This window comes from Octodon degus, unplaced genomic scaffold (assembly GCF_000260255.1).
Source record: "Octodon degus isolate 3935 unplaced genomic scaffold, OctDeg1.0 scaffold00143, whole genome shotgun sequence".
Taxonomy (NCBI): domain Eukaryota; kingdom Metazoa; phylum Chordata; class Mammalia; order Rodentia; family Octodontidae; genus Octodon; species Octodon degus.
This window is the reverse complement of record NW_004524719.1, coordinates 6,799,256-6,804,738: the sequence shown is the minus strand read 5'-3', so window position 1 is coordinate 6,804,738 and position 5,483 is coordinate 6,799,256. Positions and strand designations below refer to the sequence as shown.

At 35.2% G+C, this 5,483-nt stretch overlaps 1 non-coding gene across 1 annotated transcript; it reads left to right on the top strand.

Moving 5' to 3' along the window:
* Positions 1-462: 462 nt before the first annotated feature.
* LOC111812808 lies at positions 463-590 on the top strand. The gene has a single exon (XR_002818204.1). It is a non-coding gene; the product is annotated as a small nucleolar RNA SNORA11 (small nucleolar RNA).
* Positions 591-5,483: the final 4,893 nt, after the last annotated feature.

The following is a 5,483-nucleotide window of genomic DNA, read 5'->3' as shown; positions in this document are numbered from 1 at the left end:
ATATAAAAAAGATGGAATTTAAGCAATAACACCAGTAGAACTTTTGTGGTCTCCTCTAATTAAAGGGCTCTACCCATCTTTGCCTTCACTATTACCTCAGTACACAGTAGCTTAAAAACAGTCAATGATGTAATACTTAATATCACTTCTACCTATTACCGAATTATCTCATCATTTGTTCTGGGGTTAAAGGCTTCTTTATTGTACCATTTTTCTCAAACAACCACAATTTTCTTTTACTGTAAAATGTTTCAATAAATAAACTGTAATTGTAGAGATTATCTGTAAACATTACTTGAAATCCTCCAATGGGTTTATCTCAGAGAGTACAATATGAATACATTAAAGAATTGAGTTAGTCACGGAGCTCTCCTTGTAGTAGAGCTGCGTAGATTTTTCTCTTGGGCAACTGTCAGTGAAGCAGTCTTCAAGTGTTTCTCATCTTAAATGTGCTTTTATCTGTGGGTGTGCTCAGAGCAGGTGGCCTGAAGAATGGCTTCTCTGTTTACAGCACACCCAACAGGAATTTAGGGTCCCTGTGACAGGGGCACAGCACTGGTGACTTCCCTGTGAGCAAAGGTCCCACACATCTACTCCATACACTTTCACATGGCTTCTGGACAGTACCAATGGGACAAGGCTCTACAGCGTTTAGTGAAGGAGGTGGGCATTGCCCACTGATCCATGGTGATCCATGGAGTAATAGAAGCAAAGACTGAATTTCTAATTTCAATAAGTAAAAAATAATAATAAATAAAAAAGTGTACTTTTATCTACAAACCCATCTATTCTCTCTTTTTCTTTTTTAAGTCAGTGATCTTGGTAAAAGAAGAGAACTGCCACATAACACTCTTTCTCAGACTTCACCAGCCTCTCTTTACCTCGAGCTGTAATTCTCAATTCTTGTTAAGGGTCAGTACCTTCTCTCAACCACAGTAAGGTCAAGCTCATGTTGAAATTGCTTGCAATTTTTGCCCCATAACTATGAACATTTTCTTGTTAATTTTTTATGCTTAAAATCAGCAAACTTATAAGTCTGAAATCCCATTGGTCATTATGATTTCATGGGATTATCTTATCTTGTCCACAATAGAATTTTACCACCACACAAATAAATGCCAAACCAGCTGCACCTCTAACCTGCTGTACTCTTGTTGACAATATTCTTCCAGGGAGATGTTGACGTCTGGGAATCGAGAGTTATACCAGATCTTACTTTTTGTTTCAACATATTCAAACATTTACTTTTTCTTTTCAGTTTTAAAGTGCACAGAGTCTTACAACATTCCTCCATTTCCATTCCCTAGTCTAAGACAACTCCTTCAATTAATAAAAGCAACCATCTTCTTAATTAGGGTCTCTTTCCATCTTGTTCCAGTTGCATGCACTCTCAGAGCAGACGTCAGAAGAATATTTCACCATGAACTTCCTGTGGGATACTTCTGTTTTGCTGGATGATTTCATTATTCCTTATTTGACTCAGAGAAAAAGAAAATTCTAATGATGGCCTGAAAATACTCTGTGAAGCCTTCTTCAATTCATTCCACACTCACTTACTCCATTCTTGCATCAACATATTAAACCTCCAACATTCATGTATTTACACTGAGTGTAACACATGAATGTTCTCCAACACACATTTTATCTCGCTTAACATTAACCAAATGCTATTTTTGAAAATCATTGTCTAAGTTGTGGTAGTGTTTTCCTAACTTGACATTACAGTGCATTTGTTTTCTTCCTAACACTTCCCAATTTTTAACATTTTAATGACTCACCGTCTTTTGTATTTTGTTTTGTTTTCTTTTATTGTTTTATTTTGGGACATGGTATGGCTGACTATATAGCTTTATGCTGGCCTTGAACTCACTGTTGCAGCTTAAGCTGGCTCTGAATTCATGGCTCTTCTCCTGCCTCAACCTCCTGATTGCCGGGATTACAGATGCGCTCCACAACACCTGGCATGACTGATTTTCACTCACATATAAGGTAGCAAAGTTTGTCAGTGCACATCTTTTGCCAGTGTCATTCTTTATGATGCCCCAGGATGCAGAGTCTGTCCAGGTTCTCAATACATATTTGTTATAAGAAGTAACATGATTTTGCTACCGGATTTAGTACTTATATTTAATTTTAAGTATATATATATATATATATATATATATATATATATAATGCGTTTAATAAAATTTCTGTATTTTCAATCAACTAAACTTCTCAAAGAAGTTACATAAAATAACTTAGGGATTTTTTGCTATTTCTTCTAGAAACTAACAGGGTTGGATCAACTTTATAGGGAGAGTCAATATGTCAGTAGGATGGCTGGCTGTTTTTGGATAATAGGAATAAATCTTAAAAGGCCTACTAGTCAGAGAAGAGAAACACGTTATCTCTAAAGAATTACAGTGCAGGAGTATGTGGAGCATTTGCAAAGTGACAATGATTGTGTTAGTGGGAATTAAACTAAAATGAATGCTAACAATCTGTATCTTTGCAGATTCCATTCTGATGGTTTGGGGTCATGCTTGAGGGAACTTGTCAGTGTGATGCTGCAAAAAATCTGAATTGAGAGAATGTTGTTTAGAGAAAATGCCATGGAAGCTTAGGAGGAGGACTGTGCAAAGGAAACTGAAGACCCGGGTCCTTGTGAAAACTTCTGCTGCCTAGACAGGTTTTTGCTCCTGTATTCTTCATTGTTCATTCCATCCAGGTCATAATTAATCAGTACTAAGGTCTAGATTTAAATTTACTTGATTTTTTTAAAAGTTTCTTTTGTTGGTAAGGTCGGCATGTATCAAGTTAGCAATAGCCAAGAAGGACAGCCTTTGTAGGAACATAGACATAAACTTAGACACTCAATGGCTTCATGCATCCACAACCAAAGCTAGCAGTAAGGCAAGAGCTGTAGTGAGAATGATAGAGGATGCTTGTACTAAAAGACATATTGTCGAGTCAAAAAATAATACTATGAAGGCCGGCTGGATAGCTCAGTGGATTAAAGCACCTGCTTAGGCAGACTCAGGGGACGGGGGTTCGATCCCCATTGTGCCCGCCCCCAGGGCAGACTGAGACAGAGGTTGAGACTCAGCATGGTGAGGTGCACCTGTAATCCCAGGACTTGGGAGGCTGAAAACAGGATGATCACTAAGAGTCTTATCTGTGTAGTGAGACCCTGTAGATCTTGTATTAAATATATATTTTAAAAAATACTAGGAAACAGCATATTGTAAGTAACAGCTCCTTAAAACCAGAAATGTGTATTTGCCAACACAACTTTTATCATTTATCTCTCTCTATTTAATCACATATTACACACATTATAGTGTGCACTATATTCTCCTGAAAATTTTATTAATCTTTTAATCCTGACTGTGTGGTCCTCACCTCCATGCTGTACCATCTCATTCTTGAGATGTAATGACTGAGCAAAAGAAGGAAAAAAAAGAGCACTTTTCTCTGTTCTATTTAGTAAGAACAAAAACAGCAACAACAGATAAAAGCTAAGAAAACCACCTGCATACCTTATTTTCTACTCTTACTATAAGAGGTGGCATACTATTTTAGAGGTGGCTTACATTAGCACAATGAATATTCTAATTAAATTAAAAGGCTTATAAAGGAAAGGATTAAAGATTTTAAAAAACGTAATAGAAAACTGGTAGACCATTTTTGAAAATTCTTTTCCTTCCAGCTGTGGAATTATCCTGAATTGGGAACTTGACATTTACAGCTCCACAGGGAGGAAGGAACAGCAACTTCATTCCCAAATTTATCTGAAAAACCTCCTACACAATGTGAAATATTGAAAAGCTGGCCAAAGACTCTTGTCATGATCTTTATTCTCTCCTGTGGCAATCAAAATAATTTTTAAAATGTTATTTTCTCAGTAGGTACATTGTGTTTCCACTGTGTAACAGTGTACCTTTATTTCAATTTCAGTATTAATATAGATTAAGTAACTATCCTAAGGCACTTTGTTAATGTCAGTACATTTTTGAAAAACTGAAAAGCAAAAAGAAATCCAGTGATTGTTTCTACCTCTGGTTGCCCTTCATTTCCTGCAGAATAGGACTTTAGCTATGCAAATTCATTTGTTTGAAACTATTATCATTTAAATGCATAATTAAATCATGTGTACCCTTTTCCTCAAAGAGTTACATTAGATTATAGGCAGAGTTTGTCTGCTGCTGTAGATACTATGAACATTCCATAAGTGTGTAGCACTTTGGTACCAGTGGGTGAATCTAATACTCTTTTGATAGTTCTGCATAATTTAGATTAAAGTAATTCTTGGCTTTTGAGGTTAAACTTGATTAAACACTTAAACTTACAAAATGGTCATTCCAGCAATGCATTGGGCATCTAAGTATAGACTGAATACTTGTTGAGTGATTGATTAATTTTGGCATTCCAATACTTTATTTTCTAATTTTGGCAGCATGGAAAATGTCAGGTTCCATACCTTCCCCACCCTCAACCAAAAAGGCAGCATGTTTCATTCATATTTGAAAAAGCATATTCCAGAAATGTCACAGTAACCTTTTAAGATGACAGTCTCTGCCGAGGAATTCTTGACAGCAACTATGCACAATTATGCCAACTATATATTGAAACTTTCTTACATCGTTTTCTCAAAAGTGATAGATTGAGCAGACAGGATATAGATGATTGGATGGAAAGGAACACAAACTTCATGTACTTTTTTTATAAATTTTGTTTGTGAGACAAGAATAAAAAGAGTGAAATTTAACTTCTGAGATGTTTTTACAGCAAACTCCATGACTTCGGTTATTTAAAGTTAACTTCTATGTGTATGTCTTAAAACCTCTTACTATTGAAATCCCTGAACATTTATAACACAGAACTTTGGGTACAATTAATAATGTATGTTGATGTATTTATAGGTACTTATTTATAAACACACTTTACTGGAAAAGCAAGAAAAGTAAAAACACAAAGAATATTTTCCAGTTCACTGAAAACATACTAATGAGTCTTTTTAGTGGTAAACTTAAATATGGAATATGTCACTATCAGCAATCAGCAGTGTGTGTGGTTTGTATGCCAGGAAAGCGTCTATCCAAATGTATGACTGTGTCTCATTTATACGACAGATATGAGAATAAAGTTAGAGATAGCAGTGGTGATACTGACAGCATTTAAACAAATCTTTATTAGCTTAATATTTTCTGTGTCAGGATTATACAGCGTCTTACATATATTTAATGTATTTGATTGTCATGTTCCTTTAAGGTAAGTATCATCATTACTTCATTTTTATAGGCAGGAATAATCCAAGAAAAGTGAGGTTAAACAAAATTTACCAAAGTTCTGTTCTTCACCTAGCAAAAGTGAAATGTAAAAATGACTAAAGTTTTTGGATTCACTCCTAGTAAGGAAAAGAAACAAATCTATTGATATTTCCAGTTGTTAACATTAGTGAAAAAGATTTCTAACATTAAAGAGAAAGAAACCAATCAAAA